Raw genomic sequence first — 18,427 nt, 5'->3', positions numbered from 1 at the left:
TGATTTTTTGTTTGTTTTTTGTTTTTTAATAAAGTGCAGCCATTCTGCCCATCCCCAACAGATAGTGAGGGCTTTTAAAAAATATTTATTTATTTTCTTTTTCTTTTTCTTTTTCTTTTTTTTTTTTTTTGGCTGTGTCGGGTCTTAGTTGCGGCAAGCGAGCTCTTCGCTAAGGCGTGCGGGATCTTTCATTGCAGCGCAGGCTCTTTGCTGTGGTGCGCAGGCTTCTCTCTAGTTGTGGCGTACAGGTGTTCTCTCTCTAGTTGTGACACACAGGCTCCAGGGCACGTGGGCTCTGTAGTTTGTGGCACACGGGCTTAGTTGCCCCGCGGCATGTGGGATCTTAGTTCCTTGACCGGGGGTCAAACCCGCGTCCCCTGCGTTGGAAGGCAGATTCTTTACCACTGGACCACCAGGGAAGTCCAAATTCATGTGTATTTGACCATGCCTGCTAGAATGATCTCCAATCCTCACAAAATACAGTGCATATACACAATTATTTTGTTCTTATTATGCATGTTAAGCTTTAAATGTCAGGTTGATTTCCTTTGTCATACAACATGTGTGTGAAATATTTACCCTGGCCACCAGCTATTGAACTCAGAAAATGCAAACTAACTTTAATCTTAGCTGAAGTAAAACATAATTAGAAGGCAGATCTACTCTGAAATGTAATTTTATGCGTTCCAGATTCTGTATCACACGTTGTATTTGCTGATTGTTTGCTGTCAGGTCTTATAAATATTATGTGCAAGTTCTGTGTACCAAACAAAATTGTGAATTCCTAGAGAGTAGGAATGAATGTTGTAATTCTTCTTATTCCACTTACATATATATGCCCTGCATACCTTCCCTAATTCACAGCCTACAGTACAGGGGACTTGGGTGCATTATCAGTACTTTATAAGTGCTTTAAACTTGGTTGGATATTGAGGACAACTTTGTGCTTTTTCAATGTGGGATTCTCAGTGCTACTATTTTCTACATGTTTAGGGAATTCCCTCAATTACTCTCTAAAATGTTTATTTCTATTTTATTTAACATTTTTTGTAACACATAATGATATGAAATTAATGCCAGAAGAAATTTCCATTTTGCCCTCCTAAAGCGGGCAAAATGGGATATGAAAGGGAAAAAAATGTTAATTATAGCCTTCAGCATTCTAGGTTGGATCTTTTACTTGTTCTGGTGAGAAGAACAGGTTTTAAGTGGCCTAAGGGCCAGAGCACTGTTTTATTTTCTTGCTTGGAGGCTTCCAGTGGCAACTGTAACAAGTTCTGTTTAGTACTACAGCTGGAGAAAAGTTCATAAGGATGTGTGATACAAGATGTTACTTAGACTTATTACTCATGCACAAAATAAAACCGGTTCCCTTTCAAACTTTTTGGCAATTGTTAGGTAAAACACTACATAGTTTTAACCTATTCATTTGTTTTTAATATATAGAATAATTATACGCTTAACGATTTCATGTATGAATCAGAAGTATTATTACCATAATTGTTTAACAGTTAATCTACTTTTACAAGATAGATACGCACTTATGAGCCACTTCAAGTCAAAAATACCAGACAAAGGAACTGATTTACATATAAAAGCAAAGCAAATAGATGAACCTTTTTTTTATGTGGCCTTGTGACATCTCTGCATGCCCACTTTTCTCAGTAGACCTTCATCTGTGCTTGTAGAACGAAGGTAGGAGTCTCTTAGCAAGAGATCAAAGCAGGGAATTTTCACCTTCTCCACCCTTGGGCACCCTGCCATCATCTTCCTGCAGCCACACCTGTTCATCTCCTACCAGAGCAAAGAGGTGACCCGTACCTATACGTACAACACTGAGAAGCACGATGGCAGGGAGGAAGGAAGGATAAGAACTGACAGGGGTTTGAAGCTCTCTCTCACTGATGATCAAGACTTCACTTTCCTTAACTCGCTCCTCATTCGTAAACAGCCGGCCACAATGAGTTGCATACAGGTTCAGTAGGTGCTAGGCCCAAAGGGACACAGCACAGCTCCTAGAACTAGGAGTTTATAATCTACATGAATCAAAAAGGGGTAACGTTGAAGCAGTTAACCAAAAATTCAAAGCACGATGTGATTCAAGACTAAACTAAAGAAGGCAGAAAACAAGCACTATGAAAATTCAGAAAATGGCGAGATCAGTGTGGAGTGGAGGGTAAATCCAGGAAAAGCCTGTAGAGGATATGGGGGTTGAACTAGACGTCAAAAGTTGAGGGATTGACAGGGTAACCTTAAGAAAAATGGCTTTAAAAATATACAGGGAAAGAAACAGAAAGGAATCCAAGTGCGATTCTGTTAATATGAAATACCCAGACTAGGCAGATCCGTAGAGATAGAAAGCAAATTGGTGGTTGCCAGGGCATGGGGACAGGGGGCAGGGGGAGTGACTGCTTGATGGGTGCAGGATTTCCTTTTGAGGTGATGAAATGTTTTTGAACTTGATAGAGTTGATGGTTGCAAAGCTTTAAGAATGTACTAAATATCCTTGAATCACACACTTTAAAATAGTTAATTTTAAGTATGTGAATTTTACCTAAAGGCAAAAAAAGTTCAGGGCTTGCGATGGCCTAAGAGGAGGGGGAAAGTATTTCCAGTGTAAGAAAACGGAGCCTGGACTAGTGAATAAGCATGTGTTGGGGGGTCATTTTGCAGAGATCATCCCACTGGAAGTGGATAGTATGTCTGTGTGAGGAGTGAGAAACGTGATTGGAGATGTAGATTTTAGGTCAGATGAGAATGGGTCTGGAATGTAGGCAAAGGAGTGTGGGTTTTATCTTGTAAGGAGTGTTGAGATTCCAGGTCTTGAGGAGAAGAGTGAGATGATTTAATCAGAAGATTAATTTGGCAGTAGTGTGCAGGGCAAGCAGCTAGGAGGCTATCGCAGAATCTGGACATAACCTGAAGAGGGCCTGTCGGAACAGAGAGAGAGAGAGTGAGAGGGATGTTGCGAAGCAGTGAGTGGCCTCTGAGGACAGTTTAGGCACTGATGCTGCCCCCCACACACTCCTAGTTACTGACTTGGCACGAGGTAAGTGCAGATTTGAGGATAAGCATTTACAAATGTTTATATTAGAAAACAAACTTACGGTTACCAAAGGGGAAAGTGGGGGATAAATTAGGACTTTGGGATTACTAGATACAAACTACTGTATATAAAATAGATAACCAACAAGGACCTACTGTATGGCACAGGGAACTATATTCAGTATCTTGTAATAACCTATAATGGAAAAGAATCTGAAAAAGAATATATTTATGTATAACTGAATCACTTTTCAGGTGTACACACCTGAAACTAACACAGCACTGTAAATCTACTATACTTCAATTTAAAAAAAAAGAAATGAAAAACATCATTAATGGAAAAAAAAAGTTTATATTGTCATGACATTTAGGCACATGGTTTTACATTTTATAAAAGTATCCACAACAGATTAAAAAAAAAAAAAGCCTTCATCCCAGTAGAGCTCCACTGCCCTAAAGGACAAATGGACTGGACTTACTGACTGGGTCCTATAAGGGCAGTCATCAGCCATTTACTCATTTTTATGGCTCATTTTTATGGTACTTTACTCTGTGCCACGTGTCGTGCTGGCCCCGGACAAGAGCAGTGACAAGGCAGACTGGTCCCCTCCCTTATGGAGCTCCTGGGTCATAGACAGCCCTTGTTGAAGGATTGCTAGAAATTAAAGGGAGGCATACATGAGCTCAGTGTAAAGAAAAAAAGAGACATGTACCACAGTGTTCATTCCAGCACTATTTACAATAGCCAGGACATGGAAACAGCCTAAGTGTCCATCGACAGGTGAATGGATAAGGAAAGAATTCTAATGGCTACAGTTGTCCAACGGTGGGGAAGGCTGCCTTGTGAGGAAGTGCGTGCTTTTGTTAGTAGAGATTCATGCAGAATCTGAATGGCCATCTGTTAAGAGGTCTTGTTTGATAGAAGAAATGAATTAGGGAGCTTATAAAGTCCCTTCCAACTTTAACTTAGAGAACATATTTCTTTCTCTTTTTTTAAATGAAAGTATAGTTGATTTACAATATTGTGTGTTTCAGGTGTACAGCGTAGTGATTCAGCATTTTTGAGGATTACATTCCTATTTCTTTCTTAATTGACCATATTGGAACACCAATGTATACTACCATTTTCATCATACAGGTAACTACATTTCCCTAAATTTGAATGCAAATTTGATTTTTAAACATATCTGTGCAGTTAGTTCCACAGTTCTTTTTTTTTTTTTTTTTTTTAATTTTATTTATTTATTTTTGCTGTGTTGGGTCTTCGTTTCTGTGCGAGGGCTTTCTCTAGTTGTGGCAAGCGGGGGCCACTCTTCATCGCGGTGCGCGGGCCTCTCACCATCGTGGCCTCTCTTGTTGCGGAGCACAGGCTCCAGACGCGCAGGCTCAGTAGTTGTGGCTCACGGGCCTAGTTGCTCCGTGGCATGTGGGATCCTCCCAGACCAGGGCTCGAACCCGTGTCCCCTGCATTAGCAGGCAGACTCTCAACCACTGCGCCACCCGGGAAGCCCCCACAGTTCTTTTTAAAGAAAGTACTGTTCTCTAATGCCTTCTCAGCGTTCATTTATTTCCAATTGTCATATTTGGAGTAAGTTCCTCTTCCATGTGATGTTTTTCACAAGCAACATGAATTTCTGCAGAAGTGAGTTATGTAAATCACAGGCTGCTGACGTGATTCTAAATCATTTGTTCAATGTAACGCCGAGGTTGAACAAGACCAGGCATGGCTACCCATTTGGGGAATGTCTTTGGGATTCCATTTTGATGTGGGTGAAAGTTCAAATAACTTTTATTATTCAACTTATTTCACTTAGTTATTATAGGCTTCAAACTGTAATTGTGAACATTTTAGCAGCTAAAATCATCACAGATTAATTGTACTTGGGAAGATCCAGAGAACTAGACTCCTATAGGAGTGATAGCCTTACCATATTTGGGGGGAAATGCTGGAATGCTTTTAACTTCCATAAGGGACATGATTTTCATAAGGATTGGTTTAGTGCTGATGGTATCTGGTGGAGAAGAACGTTAGCTGCAGAAGAAAAAATTCATTTCACTTTAAGCCTAGGAGACAGTTTTGTTAAAATAGCCCATTCTCGTTGTGTATTATTGAAACAGTTGATATTTTTCATTATAATCTATGTAACATTTCAAACTGTTCCTAGAACAGTGCCTGGCATGTAGTAGGTACTCAATAAATATATATTTTTAAATTAATTAATTAATTTAATTTTTGGCTGCATTGGGTCTTCGTTGCTGTGCGGGCTTTCTCTAGTTGCAGCGAGCGGGGGCTACTCTTTGTTGCGGTGCGTGGGCTTCTCACTGCGGTGGCTTCTCTTGTTGTGGAGCACGGGCTCTAGGAGCGCAGGCTTCAGTAGTTGTGGCACGTGGGGTCAGTAGTTGTGGCTCACGGGCTCTAGAGCACAGGCTCAGAGGTTGCAGTGCACAGGCTTAGTTGCTCCGCTGCATGTGGGATCTTCCCGGACCAGGGCTCGAAGCCATGTCCTCTGCATTGGCAGGTGGATTCTTAACCACTGCGCCACCAGGTTAAGTCCCAGTAAATATTTATTGAATATTGTTCATTGAACGTGGGGTGATGGTGGACAAAGCATTTCACGTGGGAAACTACTATTAGCACAGGCACAGAAGTAGGGAAAATGTGAGTTTAGAGAAAAACAGTTTCCTGAAGGCAACATCCTTATGTAATTACCGATGTGAATACTTTCTGGCTCAGTAATTGTGGTGGCTTCTTAATTTCTGCACAATATTTAAAACACCAGTGATGACTTTCTGATGCTTGTATCCAAAGTGAGCCGCTGAGCTAAAACAGGAAAGGTCATTTCCTGTGACTCTGGTTTCTGAGCCTCTCCTCGCCGGTCTTCTTCCTCCTTGCTCCCTCCTGCCTCCCTCTGCCCCTCAATTCTTGCTCTAGGTCTGTTTTTATTCCCTCTTGTTCCCACCTTTTTTTTTCCTTTTTCATTCTTGGTGTTTCCCATATTCTGTCTCTTTGTTTTCCTTCTTTTTCTGCCTCTGTTTCTCTCCCTCCGATTGCCCTCTTCCTTTTCCGGTTTCCCAATTCCTAATATATCTTTTTTTTTGGTTTGGTCTCTAACTATAGTATGGAAATGAAATGTATTTTTATCTACTAATCAAATAAGGAAGTAGGGATTTTTTTCTTTATTGAGGTATAATTGACGTAAAACTGTAAAGTATTTAAAATATACATTGTGGTGGCTTGAAATACATATGCAATGTGAAAGTCTTCCGTCCATTTGCTAATTAACATCCATCACCTTGCAAATCTCTCTCTCTCTCTCCCTTTTTTTTTGGTGAGAACATTTAAGTTCTGCTCCCTTAGCAAATTTTGATTATACAATACAGTATTATCAACTATAGTCAGTATGTTGTACATTAGCGATTTTTTTACTCTGAATGTAACATGAGCAAAATGCTTATGTTGCTATTTCAGAGACAAAATAAAATTGATTATCACTTATAAATGGAGTTCAACTGATTTTTTAAAAAATTAGTGAATCACTAATCCTAAAATTTGGAGAAGGGGATCAATAGACCTTAATTCATAAATTTTAGTAAAGCACAGTAGCTTGTTGAAATAATTCCTAATTGTCTTTAACAACCTCAGTTCCTCTTTTCTTTCCACATGGTAGATATATCAGATATAGCATATGGATCCTTTAACACCATCTAATATTTTTTATTACATCTTTATTTACACAGTTACACAAGAGCTGGAATATTAGTCTGTTTTGTTCATTCTTTATCCCCAGTGCTTAGAACACTGCTAACAAATATCAGAAGCTCAACAAATAATTGTTGCCCTTTTTAAAAAATAAATTTATTTATTTTATTTATTTATTCTTGGCTTCGTTGAGTCTTCATTGCTGCACACAGGCTTTCTCTAATTGCGACGAGCAGGGGCTACTTCGTTGCAGTGAGCGGGCTTCTTACTGTGGTGGCTTTTCTCGTTGCGGAGCACGGGCTCTAGGCGTGCAGGCTTTAGTAGCTGTGGCACGCGGGCTCAGTAGTTGTGGCTCGCGGGCTCTAGAGCGCAGGCTCAGTAGTTGTGGTGCACAGGCTTAGTTGCTCCGCAGCATGTGGGATCTTTCTGGACCAGGGCTTGAACCTGTGTTCCCTGCATTGGCAGGCGGATTCTTAACCACTGCGCCACCAGGGAAGCCCCATAATTGTTTCTTTTTAATTTCAAATCTACCGTTTCATTCGACTTCCTAATCCTAAATAGGTATCATGACTTTATGGAGTAATATTACTCATTAGGATAACTTAGTTTATGATTGATTTATAAATGTAACCATAGGATTTCATGCTTAGAGAATGCTTTATTCCAGTTCAGTTTACACTTCAGTCTCCTCCACAGTTTAAATCCTCAGCTAAGCTGTCATTTACCCATCCTTCTAAAGGACTCTTCCTTAATTATCTCAAGCACCAAAAAAGTAGCCTAGCAATTGATAGTCATAGTTAATATTTACTGAGCACTTATTCCATATCAGGCTCTATTTTAAGCACATTATGTACATTATCTCGTTTTATTCTTCCAACAAACTGTAAAAGGTATACACTATTATCTCTATTTTGCAGATGAAGAAACAAACACAGAGAGGTAAAAATAACCTGCCAGGTGATAAAACTAAGATTTGAATTCAAGCAGCCTGAACCCAGCCACCCTGTCTTGCACACTTTAGCAAGAGTCTAATTTTCCAGTATATAACTTGCCAGAGAATGCGATAACTATACCCCATACTACCAGCACCATTCCACACTTAACAATTATATCTACGCAAGTGTAACCGTATTCAGATGTAACCATGGATTAGATCCAAGCTTTTAGTTGTTCTGGTTCACTGCAAATCCGTTTATGTGTCATGTAAGTGGTAAGCAACTTGAAAGTACTTATTCTTGTTACTTGTGATAAGGTAAGTTAGATCACCAAATCTTTACCTTATATTCAATTCAGTAACTCCACTGTCACTTAAAACCGACCACCGTTGGGAGATTCTTTATTTTCATTTTTCTCTTTCTCTTAAATTCCTCTTAATTCAAATAAAGTCATTTTATTTTGCCACCTCAGGATATAGACATCAATTTAATAGCCAATTTTGTATGAATGTTGTAAAAATCTAGGGAAGGAGGTGATTGGCTCATCTTGACTCTGGCTTCTAAGGGAATCAATCAGCAATTTGTGGGGGCAGTGGGAGACCCATATATTTAGTTCAATGGGATAAAAATTAGTCCTTTGGGAGTGTTCATATACTTTCACCTTCCCCCAATGCACCAAAGAGAATTTTCATTTGACAGCACAAAACCCCTTTCCCCTACCCTTAGAAAAGTTGATTTTACAAGGTCAGTTCCTAGATTTTTGTGCTGAAGTATTGGAGAATGAGAAGAAAGGGTCTGGACATGAAAAGCTGGAGGAGAGTTAAGTTGCCCTATGTCATAAAGTGCTGGGAAAGAGATGAAGGAGAGATTATGCCATTACTGGGCTGAGAATGGAGAAAGTGTTGAGTTGGGAGGGCTTTTGCTGAAGGTGACACTTTGGAAAGTGTGGGGTGTGAAAAAGTCGAAGGGAAGGGAGAAAGGGATGTGAGAAGGGTTGCCTGTGGTTATGAACTGAGCCTCCTTGAATGTACTTTGCGAGGCTGGAGTAGAGAATCGAACACCTTTTCATCTAGCAGGGAGCAAGGAGTGGTCCAATATGTGTTGGATTGTGTGTCTTTAATTCTTCAGAGGGGGGAGATGGGTAGCCAGTTTAGGAATTGTTGAGTTTGGGGTTCCTGAAGAAACTCAGGGAGAGGTGTTCCCCAAAAATTGGAAATACAGATTTAGAAGTCTTGAGAGAAGACGTGGTTAGAGATGAAGATTTGGGAGCTGTAAGCAAGTAGATATGTTTATGGGTAAGAGTGAGGCCCAGAAGGAACTTGCAGAACACATGGGATAGAAGAACTCGGGAGGAAGAGGTACCAAGAAAAAGGACTAACATAGTAGTCATAGGGGTAGGATAAGACTTCAAAGTAACTGGTCACTAGGCAGCAAAGGGAGGAGACAGTTTCAAGAGTAGAGGATATACAGAATATCAAATGATGCAGAGGCAGAGGCTGCGGTGCTGGAGCCAGCTCACACTGGCTTGTGAAAGTCAATTGTTAAATTTTTAGGATTTTTGTGAGCCGACTGTTATCCACAGCCATTGTTAAAACTTAGATTGTATATGCGAGCAGTGAAACAAGTTATGATAAAAACAGAGGTAGTAACCACACCAACTGCATTGCTTCCTGATTATTTTACATCGATGAGGTGTTGGTGTGGATTGCATCTGTGAGGTGGGCATACCATATAATATGCTGCTGTTGCCCCAGCCCAGCCCTCCTCTGCTGTCATGTTGATGGCCCTAAGTCAGTCACCGTGGGAGTATTTACACCACAGAAATTAGCAAACACTACAAACCAGAGCATTTTTCCTGCAAGGAGAGCCAGTTGTTAAACACTTACCAGCACACAATTGGGCAAATAGAATGAAAATCAAGAAAAGTCTAATGGATTTAGCAAGAAGGAGACCACTTGTCACTTTTGCTTGAGTTTCAGTAGAAAGGTGGGTGGCAAAAACCACAGTGAAGTGGGTTAAGGAGTGAAATAACGGAAAGTGAGAAAAGAAATGCTCAAGTAAGTTTGAGAACTAATGAGTTAAACAGCTAAGCAGATTGTTATTGTTGATACTGTTTTTTTCTAATTGTGGGGCTACTGAGCATATACAATGCTAATGTACTTTACTAACCTCCAAATGTGAACAGCATGTGCAAATTCATCTTGTGGTGGAAGCTTTTCCATTGGAAAATCTTAAAGAATCTAGTTATCTATAGAACATATTTTGGGAGATGCTGCTATAATATTTCACAATTAAGATGATATTGGTTGTAAGTTTGAGATTAATATTCTTGTTATTAAAGTTTCTTAGTTCTTTAAGGAAATATTTTCAAGAATGAATGTTGAATTTTATTGAGTATTTTCTTTTGTATTTTTTGAAATAGTCATGTGGTTTCTTTTAAAATTCAACCTAGTGCTGGAACACATTATTTTAATATGTATTCCAATATTAAATCTTCTTTGTCTTTCTGAGATAAATCCAACTTTATTATGGTGGTTTATTCTTTCAGTATACTATTGCATTTGTTCATTAGCATTTTATTTTTACTTGTAAGTCAGTATTAATAAGTGAGGTTGGTCGTTTTCTTGTGAGGTTTTTTGTTTCTTGTTAGGTATTTTTCTTGTTAGGTTACCTTGTTAAATATTTTGTCTTGTTAGGTTTTGAAAAATTAATTTGGTCATTCTGTTTTTTTTCCTACTCAGAAACAGTTTATGTGGCAAGAAACTTATTTCTTCCTTGAACATTTGAAAAAAATGTATCTATAAAATTATCTAGCCCCAGAGCTTCTTGGGGAAGCAAATCTTTGATAAGTTTTCAGTCGTTTTCATTTTTAATTATTTTCCTATTTCTTAAGTCAACTTTTACCATTTATACCATTTCAGACAAATACAGTAAGTTTCCCTTTGGCTTGCATTATTATCTACTTAGATTCTGGTAAAAAGCCTATCTCAGATATTAAAAAGCTGGATGAGTAGAACAGACCCTGTCTAGTGTGGGTTTTGTTGAAATGTGAGGGGCTTGTCTGCTTTCTTCACAGCCTGGTTCTCTGGCTTATATTAATGAGTAGAAGGATTTATAAACTAATGAATATAAACCAGTCTGTATTTAACTGACCAGATGGGGAACATGAAAGAACTGTAATACTTGATATATACTGCCCCCAGAATGGATCTTGTTTCTGCCCTACTTATTATATTTTATGCCTGCAAACTGTACCTTCTATGGTACAGTGCAGTTCTGAATGGATACAGAAAGGAGTTTACTGATTTTACTGGGGGAGGGGGTTTTAGGAAAGGTTATAGATTCTGTCTGCCTTTGAAAATCACAGAAACTGGTCCAGTTTTCTGTTTGATCCAACTCTTAGGGCTACAAGCTAGGAATACATAGCAGTTTCCAGAAATCTTTATCTTGTCTCTTTCTTGCTGTCTATTTCTTAATGAATTCATATGTATTTCAAAGAGAAATTGGAATGAGTGTCAAGAAAAGCTAGTATGACTTAATCTTACCCTGTAGTCAACATTATTTAATTTTTCAGATAGAGATTTTGCTCAAATTTTTCTTTAATACTCTTTCCTTTTGTTTTCACATATTTAAGCGCTTTTTTATGGACTTAAAAGGTGAAAAAAGTCTAAATAGTAATCCATTATAAAGTTGTTTCTCCTGCGCTATGCATGTTATATGTGATGGACAGGTTTGATGTGGGTACTCCTTTCATTTTTGGCTAACAAATGAAAGAGTGTTTGTTTCACATGGAGAGTAAACTGCCCTGATACAGATGAGCAGTCAAAAAGCACAGCAGGGCTTCCCTGGTGGCGCAGTGGTTAAGAGTCCGCCTGCCGATGCAGGGGACACGGGTTCGTGCCACAGTCCGGGAAGAGCCCACATGCCGCGGAGCGGCTGGGCCCGTGAGCCAGGGCCGCTAAGCCTGCGCGTCCGGAGCCTGTGCTCCGCAACGGGAGAGGCCACAGCAGTGAGAGGCCTGCGTACCAAAAAAAAAAAAAAAAAAAAAAAAGCACAGCAGACAGGTCTAAAACCCTGACAAGCTAGCTCTTTCTGTAGAAGAATATGCCCCATTATGAAAACAAAATTGTTACCGTATTGTTGATAGCGAGTTCATTAGGAGGTTTTCAGTTTCCAAACAGCAGTACTAAATAATGTGAGTGAAACAAAGAATCAAACAAAATACATTGGCTGTAGTTTATATTCTTTCAAAGTAGAAATAACAAAATGGGAAAACATTTTATATTCATGATCCACTACGTTACCCATGCATTGGGTAATAGAATAGGTTTTGCAAATTGCAAGTGGAAAGGTGCAGCATTAAAAAAGAAAAAAAATTAGAATTTTGGGCAGGTTAGACTGTGCAGAATGTTGGGTCTGGATGTTGGGACTTTGAAGGCCCTGATGATAAGGCTTTGGCACTGGGTACTGTTTTGTCTTTACGAAATGTACAGCTATTCTAGGATCCCTGAGCCCTTTGTAAGAGCCAAGGATACACATCCTTAGACCTTTGACACAGTTACTCAGATAATCTGCTCTCTGCATCTTCCTTTAAAAATCTGGTCCACGTGAAATGTGCTGTATCTACTGTCCCTAAATGGTTGTGACGATTTTACCTTAGGCTTAACAGCCATGTGCCCTCTAGAATAAGCTTATATTTTCATAAATGTAATCTTTGCTGTGTATAAATTTTATCAGTCATCTATCCCTTGACATTACTAACCCTTTTAAAATCTAGTTTTTCTTAAGTCTGCCCAACGTAGGTGTCTTTATTAATTTGACATAAAAGATGGATGAGACAAAGGACCTTGACTCATGATCAGTGACAGAACAGGAGAGTAGGCAAAATGAATCTAATCCATGTCTCTTTAGGAAGATTCTCCAGCCCTGAATGATTTACAAGTCAGTCTGTTGGTTGCTTCTAGAGAATACAAAGCATTCTAAGCTCAGGGAAAGCAAACAGTCATGATGAAATCCAACAGAGAAAATACATTCATTTGTGCTTGTACATTTTGGTATCCTAGGTTGTCTAAGAATTTTGAATATGTGTGTATATTAAAAATCTTTTTTCTTTTTAATTGTTCAGATTTGAAAGAAGCCAACTCTAAGCCACAGACATACAAAAAGACCATTTCCTTAAACAAGAGTTGCCCTTTAACGGTAGGTAAACTCAGAATTTATTGTACTAAATTTGTATTTAGAAGGGTCTTTTTTAAACAACATGCAAATGCTTCATAGTATTTTATTGTAAAATTTCTTAGAGAGCTTTTATTTTGACTATCAGAATACTTTCTACTGTATAATTTACCAGTCAGTGGAAGGAAAGCACAGTAACATATTTGTCTAAGACAAAACGAAGATAGACAAAACAAAACAAACCTAGGGGTTGAGAAATAACACAAATCCTTAGAAATAAGTCTCAGTACAAGTACATTATATTAGGTTCATGTGTTACTTGTAATTGAATTGAGAGAAAAATTAAAATATCTTTCCTGATTCTCCGTAGGCCATGCAACTATGATCCCAGGTCACAAAGGAGAAAGTAGCTTAATTTATCCAATGCCCATGCCTATATATTTTATTTGGGGAATTAAAATCCAGTACTATAGTTATTTATTTTATTGTTCAAATTATTCCAGCTCCCAATGGCCAAAGCTGGAATAATTTGATAAATATAAATAATTTGATAAATATAAATATATATATATATCAAATATATTTGATAAATATAAATAAAAAATTTTTAAACTATAGCACTGGATTATAACCCCCCAAATAAAATATATATATACATGATTCCATACTGATATAAATAAATGACTGAATGAATAAACTGAAGGAGGAGAACTTTTCCTTACAGAAGAATTTAAATTAGTAAATGTTAAAGGAATAAGGGAAATGGAAAATTGCCATCAGAGAACCTCAGCAGCAGTTACTGCTACAGGCAGAACCCACTGATGAATACTCAAATTAGAAGGTGAAAGGTGGAGCAGAATATGGACAGAACCTCAAAGTATCTCCCTTTAAATATTTACAAATTACAAAGAGAAAAGTAGTGACTTTAAGCAGAAGAATCCTGGCAGACACCACTTTAACCAAGTGATCCAGGTTAATAGGTTATCTACAGTACTAAGACATTTTGAGCTTATATACCCCCAAAAAGGGCACATCAGGTCTTCAGTATTCGTCCCCAAAATTCATAACGACAGTTGAATCATGAGAAAATGTTAGGCAAATCTAAATAGAGAGGCATTCTACAAAATACCTCACCAGCATTCTTCAACAGCGTCAAGGGCATGGAAGACAAGAAAAATCTGGGGAAGTATACATTAAATATGTGCACTTTTCTATATGCCAACTATACCTCAATAAAGCCACTTTAAAAAAAAAAAAGGAAAAGAAAACACTGTGGAACTGGAGGAAATAAGGAGCAATGGCAACAAAATGCAATGTGGGACCGTGGATTGGGTCCTGGAACTGAGGAAGGGCATGAGTGGAAAAACTGGCGAAATCCAGATAAAGCCGTTTATAGTAGTGTGCCAATTTTCATTTATTAGTTTTCCTCATTGGGCTGTGGTTGTAAAATGTTAACAGTAGGAAGCCCGGTGAAAGTGACGTGGGAATTGTCTGGAGTATCTTTGCAACTTTTCTGTAAACCTCAAATTATTTCAAGATGAAAAGTTCTTTAAAAGTTACATTGGAGTCACTCAGTAATCATTCTCGTTAGACTTCTACTGATTTTTAGAGTGAGTTTCTGTTTGTTTGCCAACCTTAGAACATTCTTGTCATCAAGGATACTCCTTGAGCTGTTTCTTAATCCTGTCCATACACAGAGCCATCCTCACCTCCACAGGTTTGCTCTCCACTTAGTTCTCCAGCCACTTACTTCCAGCCCCTAGAAAACCTGTGAGTGGGGAAAAAAACCCACAAGGCTCTGAGTCCTCACAAACCACCTCTGAGCAAAATTTTTAGTTGGTGACAGTCAGGGTGTGATTTCAGTGTTCAAACCAAGTCTTTAGATTTCATTAATGATTTCTTGGTCCACCAGTCTTCTTTACCCAGGACAACATTTGAACAAGCACTTAGAATTAGTAGCCTTGTATTTGAATGGTGGAGATGAGAGAAGATCATGCTGTTTTTTGGTAAAATGTCTGGGAATTCTGTGAATATAAGCAGTACTAAGGGAACTTTGATTCTTAAAGAAAATCAATAGCTGTATTAAGTTTGCTTTGAAAATCAGTTTAATTTAAAAAAAATAGATAAATCAAAAGACCAGACTCTTGAAAGACCAAGTAAGGGGCAAGTATGTACTCTGGCGTCTGGAAATGAGTGTTTGGTCTGAATTCAAGCGTTTGGGCATGAAAAACAAAATGCTAAGTATAAGAGTTCTTCCCTGAAGAGTTTTTGCCGGCAACTCTCTTATGTGTTCAACCAATTTTGGAAACTACACTAGTTCACACACTTTAGGCGAAACAAGAAAAAACAGAAGTGGCATCTAAAGTAGTCAAATTCATAGAGACAGCAAGTAGGGTGGTGGTGACCAGGAGCTGGGAGGAGTGGGGGATGGGGAGTTAGTGTTTCAAGGGAACGTAGTTTCAGTTTGGGAAGATGAAAAAGTTCTGCATGGTAGTGATGGATGCACAGCAGTCTGAATGTGCTTAATGCCACAGCACTGTACATTTTTAAATGCTTAAAATGGTCAATTTTTATGTAATGTATCTTTTACCACAATTTTAAGAAGTGAAAAAGAAATAGATGTCTTCAGCAGTTCCATTCCACTTCTTTCCGGGGTGCCCAGCTATGAGGAGAATCTCTGCTTGGGGGCATTTCTCCTTAGGAGGAATCTTTTTTAAAAATCTAGAGATGATTTCCTGGACATTATTTACCAACCGGCAGTTTAAATGGCCCCTATATCATAAATAGTGCAAGTAGAAAGGAACCTGGTACACAGGAAACAGTAGAGCTGGGTGGTTGGGAGAGTTGCTTGTGGGTTAATTTATAACTAAGACAAATGAATCTATAAAAAGAAGAAAAGCCCCATAAGAAATATGTTAACTGATGGTAAGGGAGAAAAAAAGGGTTTAGATAAAAGATATCTGAACTTGTTTGGTCCCAATGATTTTATGGCTGAGGAATTCAATAATAGGTGTACTGGGTGGAGCAAATCACAATTCTGTAAATTACTAATAGGACACGACGATCTTTATCGTCTTTTGTATGTGCTCACATGCAGAGTTCAGGCCTGCCCTCTGTAAATAAACTCTCTGCTTAGCTATGCTGCTATGTATGAATTCAGGGCTGCAGGACTGGAACATAGATAGGGTTCTAAAATATTAAAGGTGGGGAGGTGGTACAAACAGAAATAAGATTAGGAACTAGGACAGATAAATGACTTTGGCTTTTGAATTTGGGCCCTTGGGTTTGTTTCATTTTACATTAAATTCTTTTAAGACGTTGTTGTTACTGAAAAGCTGTGAAAATATCTTTTAAAATAAAAAGACCACACTTAATCACACATAAACTACTATTCTAACTTCTGTATAGTTTCTTTCAGTTCTGGTTGACATGTATACATTTTAAAATTCCTAACAGTTACAGTATATGTAGCGTTTCTGCTTCTTTCACTGTTAGATTACATGTCTTTCTTCCTTTTTACCTGCCTTTCAGATTTCATAATGGCAACACAGTGGTCCATATTAGTGATCTCACAGAATTTACTAAGCCAGTTTTCAGGTGGCTTCTAATTTTTTATTATTATACAATTACTGTTTATTCTTACACAGTTACGTATAGTGAATATCTTCATGCACGTATTTCACTTTTGAAAAAATCATTTTCTTCAGATAAATTGCTTTAAGAGGAGTTTCTATGTTAAAGGGTTTGAGCAACTATATTACTCCTACATTATTCATTTTTATGACATTTCACATTGCTTTGAGGATATATTAGTAGCAAAATGAACAAAAACATATTTCCAAAGCATATGTTTAAATGATTTCTGTTCATTTAAATCTATTATCATTTAGCTCTGGCTCTGTGTGTTTGACAGCGGAATGAGGGTGGAGAGTGAGGAGTTTTCACCAGTTGTTTAGATATTAGCATAATATGGGGTTTTGGGTAGTTTTTGGTTTTTTGGATTGTGATGGGGGTGTTGTTTATGTTTTGGGTTAGGAAAAAACCAACTTGGTTGCAATGAAATTGCAGATTATTTCTTGAGGCTATACCAAATTTAAATCAGATTTAAAACCTGTGCTGCAGGTCCCTATGGCCTTTAAGTCTACATGTTGCTAGTTGTTATAAGGAATGATTGCTTGCAAAAATGAAGGTTTAACAAAGTAGCACATCCAGAGAGAAGGATACAAATCAATTTTGTTAAAGGATTTATTTCAATCAAATATTTTTAATCTGTGGTTTAAATATTTGAGGTGAATTGTAATTTTAGAATAAAGATACAATGATAAGAGAAAATTTTAAAATGCAAAATCATATGGTTAAAATGTACAATGAATAGAAAAAAGATTATGGGTGTTTGTTTTTCCTTTTTATTCTGAACTTTCATTTGGGGGTTAAGTGTTATAGTTAATGAACTAGAGAAATAGAGATTACAGTTTTAACTACAATGCAGTGTATTGTATTTTTTAATATCAAATAAGCAACGTAATAACAACAACAATAAACATTTTAAACAAAAAAATTATCTATAATCTTAACATCCTTATTGAAACTATTTTAATTTCTACAAGTTGCCTTCCAGTTCTTAATACATATACATAGATTTTTAAATATGTGTATGTGGTATTTGAGAAAGTAAATACACTGCTATCCCTGACCCTCACTGTCTATAAAACTAAGGGATTGTGATAAATGATTTCTAAATTATCTTTTCATTCAAAAACAATATTTTAAAACCTAGCTGTGTCTAAACTGTATAATAAATATCTTCTGGAAAAACATGTAAGTTGATCACAATGAGTACTATCTTTACTTAAAACATGAGTCACTGTTATAAAATGTAGAGGGTTAATTCCTAAAAATTAAGCTTAAAAGAACTTCTCTGATATTAACAGTTCATTAAACTGAAGAATGCATGGTGGGGGAGGGGTTTGATTATTTGAGACTCTTGAGTAATAATTTCAATAAAGCAGTGTTTGTTCTCAAGTACTAATTTTACTAAAACCTACTGTACAAATGTCTGATAGAAGAGGATACAAGAAATTACTTTTGGCGATTACTTGATTTTCATTTATAACCGCACTTTCATTCTCATAAGAGAAAAAAATTTTTAATCTTTTTGTAATTTCTTAATTTTAGTGTTTTCATGAACTAACAGTGTGTAAAATTATTGATTTTGGCAGGAAAAATGTACATCTTCCTAATCTCTCCTTCGATGATTTTGTTTACCTTTTTTAAAAAAATTGCCAATAATGAGCTCTGCAGTCCTAGCTGTAGTATGCTTGATTCTTTGGATACTCCCAGTAACTCATATGTTACCAATAATGTGCATAAATTCTGCCACAGTATCATATAGTAAGAGCTCAAACATTGGAGGCCACTGTTATTCCATGGACCATAATGTGAAGCAACTGTGATCTCTGTGTTATTCTAGTTGTTGTTTTGATTTTTTTTTTCTTCACACTTATGAACTCCTTGTTCTTCAGTCCAGGTCCTGTGATCTGAAATCATTTAAATTATTAAAAGCTTGATATTT

General features: G+C 37.4%; 1 protein-coding gene across 1 annotated transcript in view; it reads left to right on the top strand.

Annotated features, from left to right (window-relative positions):
* The window catches only part of PPARG (peroxisome proliferator activated receptor gamma), a 131,969-nt gene that overhangs the window by 11,371 nt on the left and 102,171 nt on the right, over positions 1-18,427 (top strand). Inside the window, exon 2 of the mRNA XM_082639406.1 lies at positions 12,806-12,879. The gene's annotated coding sequence lies outside the window, so the exon portion shown is untranslated. The remainder of the gene's footprint in view (positions 1-12,805; positions 12,880-18,427) is intronic.

This window comes from Mesoplodon mirus, assembly GCF_964341445.2.
Source record: "Mesoplodon mirus genome assembly, chromosome: 12".
Taxonomy (NCBI): Eukaryota; Metazoa; Chordata; class Mammalia; order Artiodactyla; family Ziphiidae; genus Mesoplodon; species Mesoplodon mirus.
The sequence above is the reverse complement of the archived record's forward strand: the minus strand, read 5'-3'. Positions and strand labels throughout refer to the sequence as shown.